This window comes from Chenopodium quinoa, unplaced genomic scaffold (assembly GCF_001683475.1).
Source record: "Chenopodium quinoa cultivar QQ74 unplaced genomic scaffold, ASM168347v1, whole genome shotgun sequence".
Lineage (NCBI taxonomy): Eukaryota > Viridiplantae > Streptophyta > Magnoliopsida > Caryophyllales > Amaranthaceae > Chenopodium > Chenopodium quinoa.
In genome coordinates this window covers 1,556,071-1,574,172 of record NW_018743555.1, presented here as the reverse complement: position 1 = coordinate 1,574,172, position 18,102 = coordinate 1,556,071, and the positions used below count along the sequence as shown (strand labels likewise).

General features: G+C 37.4%; 1 long non-coding RNA gene across 1 annotated transcript; it reads left to right on the top strand.

Annotated features, from left to right (window-relative positions):
- Positions 1–538: 538 nt before the first annotated feature.
- Positions 539–876, top strand: LOC110740261. The gene is made up of 3 exons (XR_002515000.1): positions 539–577; positions 660–731; positions 831–876. It is a non-coding gene; the product is annotated as an uncharacterized LOC110740261 (long non-coding RNA).
- Positions 877–18,102: the final 17,226 nt, after the last annotated feature.

Genomic DNA, 18,102 nt, shown 5'->3' with positions numbered 1-18,102 from the left:
ATTTGTTTGATAAGAAAACCGGAAAATGGGTCATCAAGGGTCCGGAAGCCAAAAAACTGGCGGATAAGCTTGTAAGTTACCGATGAATTGTTGAAATTAAGTCACTTTTTCATCTAAATCACTGTACAAACCATTAACTGTTTTATTGACATCATTTTTCCTTATGCTATAGCTTGAGCACACTCAAGAGATGGTGGAGGGCAAATTTGAACCAAGTGTGGAGAATGACCCTTTCATCATGGCTTTGGGAAGGCCATACCATCTAGGACGAGTAGTAGGTTCGGGAGGGTCATTGCTTGGATGGAATAAGGTGATGGGTCCCGAATACACAAAATCGGGTAGATCTCGAGCCAGTGTTAACTCACCGGGGGAGTTGGATGCCAAGGTGGCATCAATTAAGGAACAAGTACGCAACGAGTTAGTTGGTGAATTGAATGCTTGGGCGAAGCTGATGAAATTACTGACTTTTCCGTTCCTCACAAGTACCCCGGTCGACTCATGTTCTGAACCAAAAGGACAAGGAGAAGGTGATAGACATGGAGGAGATGAGATACGTGGTGAAGATGTGCCACCTGAGGTAAAATCAATTGGGTTATTAAAAGTTTTAAAATACTGAGTTAATTGAGATTTGAGGTTCAATGATTGATGTACTGTTGCAGGTTCCTACTCCTACACATGCGGACTCGAGGGAGCTTGAAAATCCAACACCGCATGAATTTCCAGAGTTACAGGTGTTTGTAACCCTCTACCTTAATGAATTTTGTTATACTATCTATGCTGTTGTAAAAGTCCTATTTAACTATCTTCTTTTTATATATATACTTGTGTAGGAAGACACCCGGTGTGCACTTCTAGCTCCGGGGCATGCAAATAGTATGGCGTTGTGTTTGGTGGCGTATGGTAGTGCCCAACCGACGACGGGTGCTACGGCTGGGCCACATCATTACTCGGTTGGGATCGATTCAGTGGTTGCGGGGTTCGAAGACATCCCACTACCCGAATCGATAGAGGAGGTTGAGATAACAACGCTTTGGCAAGCTGTAGGTAGCTTCGTCGATTGGCCACGTGCATGGGTGAAGTTGATTAATAAGGAGGTAAATTATTTAGTTCTCAATTTTTGTCAGTGTTAAACCGTTAGACACTCTTAAAATAAAACCGCCAAATATTTTTTTTTTTTTTACAATATGCAAGGTCCGCCAAGTTGATTTCAAATGGCTCAAATTTTTTTTTTTAAAAAACAATATGCAAGTTCCGCCGCCCCGGGACACCCGAAGGAGCCACCCCCGCTGCCGAAACAGCGAAGGCTGCCCGCGCCGAGGCCACAACAGCCCCGACAGGTGGCTGCCAAGGATGTAGCAGCCACGACAGGTGGCTGCCAGACTGCTGCAGCCTGCCTGGGCTGCTACAGCCTCAACAGGCGGCTTCCATGGCTGCTGCAGCCTCGGCAGCACCTGCCTATGCTGCTACAGCCATGGCAGCCACCTGTCGAGGCAGCAGCAGCCCAAGCAGGCTGCTGCCAAGGCTGCAGCAGACTGACAGTCACCTGTCGGGGCTGCTGTGGCCTCGGCGCGGGCTACCTTTGCTGTTCCGGCAGCGGGGCTGGCTCCCTCGGGTGTCCTGGTGCGGCGGAAGTTGCATATTTTTAAAAAAAAAATTAAGCAATTTTCATCATTTCATCAAAATCAAGGTCATTTGAGCCGAAATGGCTACTCACTTGCCTATTTTATTCATTTCTCAATTAATAAACTTATACATTCTCAAACCATATCATAATTACATATGTATAATTGATTGTGAGTTGAAATTGCATAAAAGAAGCAAAGTTCTAATTTTTTTGGCGCATTTCATCAAAATAAAGCCAATTCTAGCCGAAATGGCTACTTACTTGCCTATTTTCTTCATTTCTCAACTTATAAACTCCTTGCATCTCAAAACAACTCATAATCAAATATTTATAAGTGTTTGTCATTTGAAATTACATAAAAATCGCCAAGTTCTAAGTTTTTGGGTCCAATTCATCAAAATAAAGCCATTTTGAGCCGAAATGGCTACTCACTTGCCTATTTTCTTCATTTCTCAACTAATAAACTTATAAATTCTCAAACCATATCATAATTACATATGTATAAGTGATTTTCAGTTGAAATTGCATAAAAGAAGCAAAGTTCTAATTTTTTTGGCGCATTTCATCAAAATAAAGCCACTTCGAGCCGAAATGGCTACTTACTTGCTTATTTTCTTCATTTCTCAACTTATAAACTCCTTGCATCTCAAAAAAACTCATAATCACATATTTATAAGTGTTTGTCATTTGAAATTACATAAAAATCGCCAAGTTCTAAGGTTTTGGGTCCAATTCATCAAAATAAAGGTCATTTGAGCCGAAATGGCTACTCACTTGCCTATTTTCTTCATTTCTCAACTAATAAACTTATACATTCTCAAAACCATATCATAATTACATATGTATAAGTGATTGTGAGTTGAAAATTATTATTTCTTAAACTATTTCAGATTTCGAATGGAAGCAAAACTTCATAGAAAGAGGGTGGAGAAGCCTAAAAGAATTGATCAACCTAAGAAGTGACTATAAGTGACATTGTTCTTCAATCGCTCTCTGCTGACATGACCTTTCTTCACAACCGTGCTTGTCATTTGGTCGATCCCATGGAAGTTGCACTTCCTAAGGCAATGTTCCACTATGATGAGGATGCAATGGCATGGATCAGCAAAGAAGATATGAAGGAAATTTACGTGGTGCAAAGCTTAACATTTCTCTCATTCAAACATTCATGAGGTACTTCAATGCCCACATAATCTATACTTTTTTCAAGTTATTCAAATTGATGGTGATTATCCTACATCTGATAAATTATTCAATGTTCATGCACGCAGAGCACTACAGGAGCACTTAACTGACACTGATTCTCCTTGTAAAGTTAGGTGGTTATGCCCCGAGCAGTTATCCACTACTAGAATCATAGGCAACCCCCATGACATGTTGTACTATGTTGAACAGAGTATAAGGGAATCAACGCGTGCGGGAGACAAGTTATTATTCGCCCCATGTTATAGAGAGTAAGTCTAACCATGTCAAATTCAATCGATTTGGCCTCATTATATGTTGACTCCTAAATATTAATTACCTTGTCTATTGTGAACTTATGTAGGGAGCATTGGATCCTCATGGTGATTTGTAATTCCACTAACACAATTTATCACCTTGATTCAGCTCGATCATCGGAGAAGTGGCTCGTGAAATTTATATTGCAAAAGTAAATATATATAGCAACCTAGTGATGATTATTGCTAATAATAACTAATTTAGTAATCATACTACTAATCAAATTTGAATGTACTTTTTTTTACTACAGTGTTATGAAGAAGTTACATTGTCATGCTCCAAAGGGTCCAACATGGAAGATACCGTTGGTAATTTACATGATATTGTGATTATCTTGAAAATCTATGTTAGTAAATATTTTCTCATTACCTTTGCATGTTTCACTGATGTGATTTGTTTGTCATATGCTAGTGCGCACAATAAGAGAATGGACTTGATTGTGCATTGTATGTGATGAGATTCATGCTTGACATTGTGACTCATTGTACGGACACTCAACAGCTTGATGAGGTAAGTACTAAAACTTATTGAAATGCTATATTGATGTGATTTCACGCCTTAGACACCTAATATTACCCAACAATGGCATGTTATGAGAAACAAAAAGGCTATTTCACAAGAAAGGTAGAAAATGGGCCGAATAAAAGTCATATGGGCTATATTAGGGCCATTTTGTGTTAATATGCTCTTTTGATGTGATTTCTTTCCTTATACACCTATAACTAGATAATATTGACATGTTATGAGATAAATAAAGTTCATTTAATAAGAAATGTAGGAAATGGGCAAAGTAAAGTCATATAGGCCATATTCGGGCCATTTTGAGTAAAAAGCGTCATAAACCTTAATAAAATGCTCTCCTATACAATTTTAGGGCTTACACACATACAACTACCCAACATTGACATGTTATGAGAAAGAAATAGTTCATTTGATAAGTAATGTAGAAAATGGGCTACATAGAAGTCATATAAGCCCTATTTGGGCCATGTTGAGTAAAATGCGTTGTTAAACTTATTGAAATGCTATATTGATGTGATTTCTAGCCTTAGACATCTAATATTATCCAACAATTACATGTTATGAGAAACAAAAAGGCTATTTCACAGGAAAGGTAGAAAATGGGCTGAATAAAAGTCATATGGGCCATATTAGGGCCATTTTGTGTTAATATGCTCTTTTGATGTTATTTCTTTCCTTATACACCTATAACTAGATAATATTGACATGTTATGAGATAAATAAATTTCATTTAATAAGAAATGTAGGAAATGGGCAAAGTAAAGTCATATAGGCCATATTCGGGCCATTTTGAGTAAAAAGCGTCATAACCTTAATAAAATGCTCTCCTATACAATTTTAGGGCTTACACACATACAACTACCCAACATTGACATGTTATGAGAAAGAAATAGTTCATTTGATAAGTAATGTAGGAAATGGGATGTATAGAAGTCATATAGGTAATATTTGATAAAATACATATTGTTTTGCCTAATTAATTATTTTTAAAATAATATTTTTGTATTTCAAGTTTTGCAAGGTCCAAAAGGATGGTCCGTTGAAAATCAAGGAGCTTAATGAATTTCGTGACATGTTGGCGTCTTTTATCACCTTCCACATGTAAATGGCATTGTAATTGTAAATTATTTATGTTTACTTTTGAACTATATAACTTATTATTCATTATATATGTACTTACTATTATTTGTATATGTAAGCAACTTTTTTTTTTGTATTGCGTTTGGGAATATTTATATCTATATATATAATTGAATTCTTGTTTTTAATATTATTTTTGTATCTTATTGTAATAATTAATAATATTATTATTATTAGTTATTATAATAATAATAATAATATTATTAATTATTATATTTAATATAATTGCTGGAATTACAGGTTATTATTATTGCTGGAAACAGGTTTTTTTTAAAATATTATTGCACGAAAATTGGAAAAAAAAACAAAAAAAAATTTGGTGAATAGGCACTGGTTAGGCAGCAACCGGTGCCTAAAATATCTACCACCAAAAAAAAAATTGGCTGGAAAGCAGTTTTAGGCACCGGTTAACCGGTGCCTAAGTGGGCATATAGAACCGGTTAACCGGTGCCTATTTTACCCTATGGCACCAGTTTTGAACCGGTGCCAAAAAGTTTGTTTTTGGCACCCCTCACATAGGCAGCGGTTCAAACCGGTGCCTTACACCGGGTTTGAACCGCTGCCAAAGGCCTGTTTTCACCTAGTGGTACTTGCAGTGTTCGTCTGGATTCCAAATAGGCGATCTCTTCTCAAGTGGGGGATCTAGAATAGGTCCAATGGGAATAATGAGTCCTTTGACATGGAGTCGATCGAAAGCCTTATCGTAGATAATTCCAATGGGGGTGAAATCCTTTCTCAGTTGCTTTCGATTACCCATGGCTAGGATCCCACTAAGGTCGAAAGTACCAACACTATTACTAGAGTAGGTATTTTCGGAAGAAGAAGGATAGTCGTTCTTCTTTCCTTTACGGCCACTGTTACTATTGTTACTAATCTTGGCCTTCTTGTCCTGCGGAGGAACATGAAGGAGATTTTAATCAATGAAGTCTTGAACACGATCCTTTAGGGCGAGACACTTTTCAGTAGTGTGACCGCGACCTTTATGGTATCGAAAATAGGAATTTGGATCCCAATTGGGAAAACGTTTTTTAGGTGGAGGGTCTTGACCTTGATCGTGAAGACAGTCAAAAGCTTCATTGTAAGTCATTCCTATTGGTGTGTATTCTTCAATGGTCCATTCTGCCTGTGGCTTAGGAGCATTGAGTTCTTCATTAAACTCTTGGTGAGAATTTTGTTCGATGGCCATTACCCGATTTGCTAATCCTTCTACCACATTCAAGAGCATGGCAACGACATCTTGTAATTTTCGAACATCCTCTTTTAGACTTGACGAGTCTTCCCTAGTATTATCTAAGAAAAGAATTTCATCCTCCCCAATCATGGCCACTTCATCGAGAGAGGTCATATAAGCTGTCTCGATCATGGGCTCTCCTACAGGTGTTATAAGAAGTGATGGATCGAAGGACGTTTGACTTTCTTCGATGGCTAGAATCTCAGAAGTTTCATTGTTATCGATCAGATCTTGAATAGCTTCTTTGAGTTTCCAACACTCCTCAGTGTCGTGACCCTTTCCTTGATGATATTTGCAGTGCTTATTAGGGTCCCACTTAGGTGGCCTGGCTTCTGGAACTAGATCTTTGATGGGCCCTATGGGCATGACTAGTCCTTTGTGATGTAGCTTCTCGAAAGCTGTTTCATAACTCATACCAAGTGGAGTGAACATCCTTTTTGATCTTTGGATTCGTGGTTTAGAGGAGTTCGTGGCATGTACCTCATTATTGGGAGAGGAAGAAGAAGGATGGTCGTTCTTCTTTCCTCTCGCACCATTATCTTTCAGTAGGTCATCTTCAATGTCAATGCCTATATTATAGACAGCCTTGAAAGTATTCAAGTTGTGTTGGTACTTTAAGTGCTTTGAATACTTCTCTTGAAGATTCTTGATAAAAATTCTCACAGATTCCTTTTCGGTAGGAGCCTTGACCATATTAGCGGAAGTTTCCCTCCATTTATTGAAGAAAGACGTGAACCCTTCGTTTTCCTTTTGTTTTAACATCTCAAGTTGTCTATGGTCTGTTTTGTCTTGGATGTTGCACTTATATCTATCTATGAAAGCGTTTGTTATCAACTCCCAAGAAGAGATTTTTTCTTCCTCGATAGAAAAGAACCATTGTTGACAAACGGTTTCGAGAGATAGTGGGAACAGAGAGGGGTACCTTCTTATCGATACCCTTAATGCTCATTATAGTTTCAAAGGCTCTTAGATGGAAGTAAGGGTTGTCTGTTGCCTTGAATTTAGGGATGTCAGTGGCGTTGAACTTATGCGGAAGAAGTTCCTTGTCCAGCAAGACCCCTTGTGAACTCATGCCCTGAAATTTATAGTCTCTAGATAGCTTGCTTAGACTCTCTTGCATGAGGTTCATTTGTTGTTGCTTCACGGGATCATTGATCTTGAGTGTGAGTAGCTTCAGTGTCTCAGTCACGGTGACCAATTGGTTCCTAAGCTCATTGACTTCTTCTTTACTTGCCATTATCTTTTTAACCTTCCTCTTTTGACGAATCGGTTTATCAAAAAGCGAGACCTGAATAAAGAGGTTGTCCTTGATTAATCGCCCTTCTCTCCTCGACCAAGTACTGTGGAAAAGGAAATTGGGGATATTTATTGTTAATTATTTGACTCAAGCTTTATTCAACATGAAATGGATGGATGAAGTGAAGAAAGATGGAATAATGTGAAGAAAAATGACGGAGATGGAGGGATATGAAGAATTAGGAATAGAGTGTACCCCCAACTCAAACGACAGAAAAAACCGACTCATGCATGAACCTAAGACATGGTCATGGTGACATATACTCAAAGTGTGTGCTAAGACTAGTGAGTGTAAGTGATATGTTAAGACTCGTGTCATGACCATGTGGCTAGACTATGTGACTAGACTCAAGCAAAGACTAAGTTAAGACTTCAAGTATATGTATTAAACTGGACAGACTGTGGTATTTTAGTCATAACTTTTTATCTGTGACTCTGATTTGGATGAAACAACCAAATTAAAGATAAAACTCGGGGCTACAGATCCATAGGTTGTACGAATCTTATTTCTTCCTAGAACTCCGGCTATGACCAAAACAAGTTGACGTTTGTGCAGTATACGGGAATAAAAATCCGGGTTGACTTAAAGGAACTATGACTCGATTTTATGTTTATTTATTAGCTCAAATTAATTAATTAATTAATTAAACAAAGTCCTTTAGTCATTAATCAGTTTATTTAGTCTTAACACAAGTCAAACAAACGATTAAGAGAAACATAGAATATATGTAAAACAAATAATGCACAATTAGTCAAGTAGGCACAATATGATGTAATGAGTTTGCAACCTAACCATGGCTATAGTTCTCTAAAGTTCGGGATATGTTTTAGTCAATATAGGGTCCATGGTTAATTGTCCGGATGCACCGTGCGGAAGCCTAACCGTGAAGGGTTGGCGCGAGTGGATGGGACACCGCGAGCTTTAGAAAAAACTCGCTTCCACGGTTTGGTGAATTCAACATTCTCGGATGTATCCTTTGTTGCACGGAGCGTTCAATCGGGTAGATGGAGCATGAATTCCCAGATGTTTATGTCCATATGTAGAACACATATGGGTTTCAGAAAAGTGATAAAAAATTCAATTAGGAAGTAGGATCGAGCAAACAATACGAAAAACCGATCGAAATTAGAACGCATATTTCTGGCTCGGTATTGGGGGAAGTTGGCGCCAGCAATCAGAGATTGGCGCCAGTTTTTAACTGTAGCGCCTAGCGCCAATGATGGCGTCTGGCGCTACGGCTAAAAGTCTGGCGCCAAGCTCTGGCCCCTGGCGCTACTTCCCACATGCCTCAGCAGCTTTTTGTGCTCAATAAAATTTTCCAGTTTCGTGCGGTGTTATTTCGGTTCTAGTTGTGAAAGATATTTCTCAAATTTCCTACGTGTAAAATCCTATGTTTTTAACTCATTACGGATGGTATTTCCAATGAGATCTTTTTTATGCATATGACAATAATGTTAGTCAAAATTACGCACATGAAATACTTAGAACGTTTCGAGTCTCATCTACTCATTCTAAATTATTGCTGAAACAAATTCAGGAACTAAAATAGAAATTCTCCCCAGTGGAGTCGCCAAAAACTGTAGGGAATAATTTCTAGCGTTAAACCCCTAGCTTGAACCCCACTGTGATCATACACTAAAGTACGGTGGTGTCCAAAGGGAAAGAAGATTGAGCAAAAGAGTCGCCAACAAGTTTTTTAGGAACTTGTAAACCGTTCACAGGGTGAAGGTTACACCCCTTAACGATCCAAGAGATCATCAACTCCATAAGGTCTAGAACCAAATAAAGGTTCGGGGATGAAGGTACAAATCCAACCTAAAAGAGATTGAACCTGCCCTAATAATAGGCCTCTACTTTATTCTTATCGTATTCATGTGCGCTTTCTGATTAACATGCAATCAATAGGTTTAACCCTAAACCTGTTTATCAATGTTGGTTGAATATAATGCACAAACAAACTATTATTGGCGATCACTTGAAATTATAATCGAATTAACCCTAAATAAGATTATTAATTATCTTATTAAGCGTGATTACAAGTATCAAATTCCCTTTAAACATGCATAAAAGGTGTGATCAAGAAATAACAATAAATAGCATCAAGCAACATAATAATAAATAAATAATCATAAATATAATTATAATCATCATAACAATAATATCATCATAAATAAAATAATCATCATCAAAATAATAATAATATTCATAATCATCATAACGATTATAACAATTATAATCATAATCATGTTCATGTTAATATTAAAGCATAATAATAATAGCAAGATCCTAGGTATGATACTAACAAGATTAATAACAAACCCTAGCATGTCACTAAGCATTAAAAATCAAATCTTTAACCCTAACATGATACTAACAATCGTGAATATTAGGAAGAGAATAGGAAGCATCGCAGGAATCATAATAACCATATTTGATATTATAACCTTTTCCCTAAACATGATACTAGGAATATCATAATAACAATTTAAACATGATTTCTGCATCATAATATCAATTAAAACCATTAAAGTACTTACTTTGATGCCTCGTACCTCTTTCTAATAACAAAATACACACGTTAGTAACTTCAAGGAAAATAATAAACAAAATAATTAAATTAAATAATGGAAATAGAGATTTGGGACCAAACCCTCAGAAATTAAACCTTTCACGTCTAGGGCGAAGGCAACTTCGAATATGGCTAGGTGTTTCTAGATCTTGTGAATGCGGAATTTTGTATTTAAAAAGCAAGGTTTGAGAAAGAAAGAGAAAGATGAATTAATGAATGAATTGATTAGGGAAATCTTAAGGAGAATTAGCGAATGATTAAAGAGAATGAAAGAGAAATGAAAACTGATTGTTGATGAGAATTGGTTATTGAAAATGGAGTTTTTACGACGTTATTTATATAGAAAATCATCCAAAAAGATAAAATAAACAAAATAGAGTCTGGCGCACGCAAAACGATGTTGGCGCCAGCCATTAGCCATTGGCACCAGGCGCCAATCTTGTTTTTGACGCGTTTTCTAAAATCTGATAAATTTTGCCGTACAGGAGGATAAAATCGTATCTTTTCCTCAAAAATGCTCTTTGATTTTAATTAAAACTCTGAAAAGTCAACAAAAGTCAATTTATCAATGCTAATTGAATTAGGAATGAAAAGAACCTTCTAGAAGAATCTAGAAGACTAAAACCATTCCTAATTGCATTAGGAATGATAAATCATATTAGGCCCTCCCCTAGATCATTGGGCCGAATATAAGGTTCAAAACGGGCCCAGTTTAGTAAATTGGCCATAACTTCCTCAATATTCATCTGAATTGGGCTTATAATATATCATTGGAAAGCTCTTGTCAAGCCCCATACAACTACACTACTATTGGACCCATATCATGGATCAACCAAACTGTATTAGCTGTTTTCTTAAAATAAGTTTTCAAAAACAGAGAGAAGAGAAAAGAAATTAAAACTATCCGCAAAACTAAACCTTCCACACTTTCACTTCATTCGATTATGATTCGACGCGAAAGGTACTCATCACTGGCTTTGGTTTTGGGGAGACACAAATGGGTGTCTATATCGTCTGGCGCTAAAGAGCGCTGACTCCGAATCTTTGCTGGATTAAAACTGCTTCGATTTTGTGCATAAATAGCCCCCTGCCCAGCCGATTCTCTTCATAATACCCCATGAATGGTGTTGGTCCCTTAATGCTAAAGAGAGAAAAGAATTAGATGTGTTTCACTTGGGGGGTATTTATGGTATCAAAGGGGTAGATCTTGATTCAGATTTTATTCATACCGCTCTAGAATATTGGGATGTAGATACTCATTGCTTTAGAATAGGGTATGATGAAATTAGCCCTTTTCCGGAAGAATTTGGTGCTATTTTAGGTTTCCCTACAATAGATCTTGTAGTAATCCCTAGAATAAATGAATATTATTATAAGGATTTTGAACGCTTCTTCAATTTAAAAGACAGAGATCTATCAAATATAGTATACGGTAACATAGTGAATTTGAAAGAATTTGCTCGCCATTATTTTGATAGACCTTATTCTGAATCTTTCCATGTTTATAGAAGAAGGGCTTTCCTATTTTGCATGCTTAATCAATTTTTTCTTACTAGTGGTAAAAATAATGAAGGTTAATTAATTATATCCACTGTTTTAGAACAAATTGAATCAAGGAGAAATCCAATGCCTTTAATAGTTGGAGAGACTATGCTTAGTCTTGATGAATTAAAGAGGAATCCAAAAGCACCTTTTCGGGGCTCTTCAATTTTATTACAGGTAGAAAATAATATTTTTAATTACAGAAATCAAAAATATATTTTTGTTTAGTAATAATAATTTATTTGCATTGCAATTTTTTTACAGATGTGGCTAATGGAAAGACTGGAGTTAACTAGCCCTCCAGACAACATTAAGAAGTATACTCCAAATTGCTTCGTGAGGAGGAAGAAACACTTCTCTAAGATGGGGCGCCATGAATGGAAAAAGGTCTTCGAGTCTTGTAATTTTGCCATCAAGTGGGTCATCCCTTGGTGGAAAATAGAAAAGATGGTTGGTGTCAACAAGAAACCTTTTTGTCGTCTTCCAAGCTTGTCCCGTATGACTTTTTATTATCTCTGCAAAGTAAAAAGACAATACGGCCTACTTCATACTATTCCTTATGGTGATCTTCGTCGTCCCTACGAGTTCCCTATCTCCCAGGAAGTAGACAAATTTGATACTTATTGGAGCGCTAGACCTTTATGGGAGGTAATTACCCAAAGGTTCCTCCTTCTTTGCCCAATGATGTGAAAAAGTGGCTTATGAAGAAACCTTCAAAGGACGTGAAGAAAAATCAGAGTAAAACTGATGTGAAGAGCCGTCTAGGTGACAAGGTGATTCCTGATAAGGAACGTCTAGGTGAAAGAATTGAGTTCAAAACACCTATAATGCCTAGGAAGAAGAGTACTGCAAAATATAAGGGAAAAAGGAAAGCTGACACCACAGAAAAGAAAGCTTGAGTAGAAAAGAAGCATGGAGTCCTAGCTGAGGGGGAAACTATTTACTCTAAGATTGAATGTAGGTCCTCTAAAGGATGCCTACTGTTAACACCAAAATTTTCCAGAAATTTTTTAGAGTACGGAAGTCGAAATTTTTTCGAAAAACACCGAAATGTTCTCAGAATGTTAACTGTAAATTGGCGCCACAGTCTTGCGACTGGCCCCGGCTGGGGCAGTCAGGCGTCAGGCGACAGATGCCGTCGTCTGGCGCTAACATTCATCGGCTGGCGCCAGAATGTTTTCCGTGACGCTGATATTTCGTCGATCTTCTGTCGAATTTTTATTAATTCTGGGATGCAAGATTTTTAGAAAATAAAGTGGTCGCACCCGTAAAGGGTTGCCTACGTATCCTTTCTTAAGGAATCAGGCCAAACGTAGCTCTCTTGAGTATACTACTCAAATAATTATGGGTAGTATTTCTTAAGTTGGTCAAGATTTGTCATGTTCGAGAACTCATTGCCATCCATATCAGTTAATTTTGCTGCACCTCCTGACATGATTGTTTTGACAATGTAGGGTCCAGACCAATTAGGTCTAAATTTCCCCCTTGGATCTAAAACATTTTTCCTTAATGCTTTTAACACCAAGTCTCCTACTTTGATGTTTCTTGTCTTGACCTTCTTATTAAAATGCCTAGTCGTACGAGTTTGGTAACACCGAGTGTAATGTAGAGCTTCAAGTCGTTTTTCATCGAGTAGAATAAGCTCTTCATATATTGCTCTAGTCCATTCAACTTCATCGAGTTTTCTCTCTAACGCAATGTGTAGAGATGGAATCTCTAGTTCGACAGGTTGTACGACATCCATTCCATATACCAAGGAAAATGGCGTATTTTCTATTGATGTGCAAATTGACGTGCGATAAGCCCACAATGCGAAGTGAAGTTTGTCAGGCCAATCCTTATAATTTTCCGTCATTTTTTTGATGATAGTCTTTAGATTTTTATTAGTTGCCTCGACTGCTCCATTTGCTTGAGGTCTATAAGGGGAAGAATGATGATGTTAAATGCCATATTTTCGTAACAATTCTTCACATTCGGCTTGAAAGTGAGTTTCATTGTCACTTATCATTTCATGTGGGACTCCGTATCGACAAATAATATTTCTCTCGATAAAGAGTGCTACATGTTTTGCAATGAGTTTAGCGTATGATTGCGCTTCGACCCACTTTGGGAAGTAATCAATTGCCACTAGGATATATTCGTGGCCTCCTGTTCCTAGGGGAGTGATTTTGCCGATGATGTCAATTCCCCATGTAGAGAACGGTCATGGTGACATGTAGGTATCAAGCAAGGATGGAGGAACATGTTGTAAATTGGCATAGATTTAGCATTTAGGGCATCTTTTCACGTATTGATGGCAATCCCTATTCATTGTAGTCCAATAATATCCTTCTCGCATTATCTTTTGGACTAACATTTTGCCATTTATGTGAGTTCCAAAAATTCCCTCGTGGACTATCCTCATTGCTCTTTGGGCATCCTTTTTTCCTACACATAAGAGAGCTCGATCCTTAGGTACCCTTTTATGTAGCTCGTTGTCTATGAGTACATATTGGGAAGCCAAGAGTCTTAAAGCTCGTTTTGCTCTTTTGTCAGCATGGGGAGGGTATTCTCCTTTGGTGACATAATTGAGTATATCTGTGTACCACGGTTCTTCTTCTTCTTCATCATCATCTTGGGTTACTTCGTCATCTTCTATAGCCTGAATGTATGCTGGTTTGTGCCTTTTTCCTATAGTTAGAGGAATTTGCTCGATTTCCGTGGGAATCCTAACCATCAAGGCTAGTCTTGCCAAGGCATCAGCAAATTGATTTTCTTCTCTAGGTAGATATGTGTATTCTACCTTCTCTAACTGATTAGTAAGAGTTTCCAGATAAGTTCGGTAAGGGGCCAGACTTTCGCTCCTTACTTTCCACCTTTTGGATATTTGATTGATGATCAATGAAGAGTCCCCGAATATCCGTAACTTTTTTAATCCCAATGCTAAAGCTGTTTCAAGGCCTACCACGCATGCTTCGTATTCAGCAGCGTTGTTGGTAACGTCGAAATCAAGCTTTATGGAGATTGGAACATGCTCTTCTTTAGGTGATACTAGTAATACTCCAACGCCACATCCCTTTTGGTTTGAGGCTCCTTCGATGTATAAGGTCCAAGTATCATCTTTAGTGACCATTAAGTCTTCATCTGGAAATTCATTGTCTTGTATTGGCGTCGAGTCTTCTATTGGAAAGTCCGCTAGAAAGTCTGACACCACAGATCCTTTGATAGCTTTTTGCGGCATAAACCTTACATCGAACTGGGCTAAATTGACTATCCATCTCGATATGCGTCCATTGAGTGTAGATTTCTCGAATAGATACTTAAGTGGATCTAATCGGGAGACTACAAAGATGGTATGCACTAGCATGTAATGTCTTAACTTGGTTGTGGCCCACACCAAGGCGAGGCACAATTTCTCAAGTGGTGTGTAACGTGCTTCATATTTGAGCATTTTCTTGCTTAGATAGTAGATTGCGTTTTCTTTGCCTTCTAATTCTTGTGCTAGCATAGCTCCCATTGTCTCTTTGGTAACTGTTAAGTACAACCTAAGAGGTAATCCGGGAAGTGCTGGCGCTAATACGGGAGGATTTGCGAGATAGGCTTTGATCTTTTCAAAAGATTTTTGACACTCGTCATCCCATATTACTGGTACATTCTTTTTAAGCTTTTTAAAGATTGGTTCACATATCGTCATCAATTTTGATATGAACCTACTTATGTATTGCAACCGGCTAATAAATCCTCGAATCTGCTTCTCGGTTTTGGGCGGTGGCATTGATATGATTGCTTTGATCTTGGTTGGGTCTATCTCTATTCCTCTAGAGCTTATGACATAACCTAAAATCTTGCCTGAGGTGACTCCAAAAGCACACTTAGATGGGTTCAACCTCATATTATATTTTCTTAGCCTTTCGAAAATTTTTCTTAAGGCTACTTGGTGGCCTGGGCGGTCTTTTGATTTTACAATCATGTCGTCCACATATACTTCGACTTCTTTATGCATCATGTCATGGAGTAAGGCAGTCACTGGCGCCTGGCGTTTTTCAACCGAAATGGCATTACCGTGTAGCAGTAAGTGCCCCATGGCCTGGTGTTATGAAGGTGGTTTTCTCCATGTCTTCTTCTGCCATGAGAATCTGATTATAACCTGCGTATCCGTCCATGAACTAGAGAAGTTCGTGATTTTCCGTGTTATCCACCAGAATATCGATGTGTGGTAAAGGGAAGTTTTCGTTTGGACTAGCCTTATTTAGATCTCATTATTCGACACCCATTTGTGTCTCCCCAAAACCAAAACCAGTGATGAGTACCTTTCGCGTTGAATCATAATCGAATGAAGCGAAAGTGTGGAAAGTCTAGTGTTGCGGAAAGTTTTAATTTCTTTTCTCTTCTCTCTATTTTTGAAAACTTTATTTTAAGAAAACAGCCAATCCAGTTTGGTTGGTCCATGATATTGGTCCAATAATAGTATAGTTGGATGGGGCTTGCAAAGACCTTTCCAACGATATATTATGAGCCCAATTCCGATGAATATTGAGGAAGTTATGGCCAATTTACCAAACTGGGCCCGGTTTGAGCTGTATATACGGCCCAATGATATAGGGGAGGGCCTAATATGATTTATCATTCCTAATGCAATTAGGAATGGTTTTAGTCTTCTAGATTCTTCTAGAAGGTTCTTTTCATTCCTAATTCAATTAGCATTGATAAATTGACTTTCGTTGACTTTTCAGAGTTTTAATCAAAATCAAATAGCATTTTCGAAGAAATTATATTATTTTATCCTCCAGTACGGTAAACTTATCGGATTTTCGAAAACGCGTTGGAATCAGGCTCGGCGCCTAACCCCAGGCCTTGGTGCCTGGCGCTAGCCACTGGCGCATGGCGCTAGTGTTGGTGCCTGGCGCCAGCTAGCCAGGGTTGGCGCCACCTCTGTTTTCTAAGCGTCAAACTCTGTTTTGTCTAATTTATCTTTTTAGCTGATTTTCTCTATAAATATCGTATTAAAAACTCCGTTTTCATTCACCAATTATCATCATCTACATTCATTCACCAATTGTTTTCATTCATCATCAACAATCATTAATTCTTTAGCATTCTCTAAATCATTCATCTCTCTTCAATTCTTTCTTTCTTACTTTGCTTTACATACAAAATTCCGCATTCACAAGATCTAGAAACACCTAGCCATATTCGAAGTTGCCTTCGCCCTAGACGTAAAAGGTTTTAATTTCTGAGGGTTTGGTCCCAAATCTCTCTTTCAATTATTTAATTTAATTGTTTGTTTATTATTTTCCTTGAAGTTACTAACGTGTGTATTTTGTTATTAGAAAGAGGTACGAGGCATCAAAGTAAGTACTTTAATTGTTTTATTGATATTATGATGTAGAAATCATGTTTAGATTGTTATTATGATATTCCTAGTATCATGTCTAGGGTAATTTTAATATTAAATATAATTGTTACGATGCTTCCTATGTTCTTCCTAATATTTTGATTATTAGTATCATGTTAGGGTTAAAGATTTGATTTTTATTGCTTAGTGACATGTTAGGGTTTGTTATTAATCTTGTTAGTATCATGCCTAGGATCTTGCTATTTTTATTATGCTTTAATATTAACTTGAACATAATTATGATTATAATTGTTATAATTTATGATGATTATGAATATTATTATCATTATTTTGATGATGATTATTTTATTTATGATTATTATTGTCATGATTATAATTATTTTTTTTATTGATTATTATTATGTTGCTTGATATTTTATTATTATTGCTTGATCACACCTTTTTATGCATGTTTAAAGGGAATTGGTACTTGTAATCACGCTTAATAAGATATTTAATAATCTTGTTAGGGTTAATTTGATTATAATTCAAGTGATCGCCAATAATAGTTTGTTTGTGCATTAATATTCAACCAACATAGATAAACAGGTTTAGGGTAATCCTATTGATTGCATGTTAATTAAAAAGCGCACATGAATACGATCTGCATAAAGTAGAGGCCTATTATTAGGGCAGGTTCAATCTCTTTTAGGTTGGATTTGTACTTTCATCCCCGTACCCTTATTTGGTTCATGACCTTATGGAGTTGACGATCTCTTGGATCGTTAAGGGGTGTAACCTTCACCTCGTGAACGGTTTACAAGTTCCTAAAAAAACTTGTTGGCGACTCTTTTGCTCTATCTTCTTCCCTTTTTGGCGCCACCGCACTTTAGTGTATGATCACAGTGGGGTTCAAGCTAGTGGGATTTTAAAGGCTTGAAATGATTCCCTACAGTTTTTGGCGACTCCGCTGGGGAGGATTTCTATTTTAATTCCTGAATTTGTTTCGGCAATGATTTAGAACGAGTGGATGAGACTCGAAAAGTTCTAAGTATTTCATGTGCGTAATTTTGATTAACATTATTGTCATATGCATAAAAAAGATCTCATTGGAAAGACCATCCGTAATGAGTTAAAAACATAGGATTTTACACGTAGGAAATTTCATAAACGTCTTTCACAACTAGGACTGAAATAACACCGCGCGAAACTGGAAAATTTTATCGAGCATAGAAAGCTGCTGAAGCATGTGGGAAGTAGCGTCAGGGGCCAGAGATTGGCGCCAGACTTTTAGCCGTAGCGCCAGACGCCAGTATTGGCACCAGGCGCTACAGTTAAAAGTTGGCGCCAGTCTCTGTTTGCT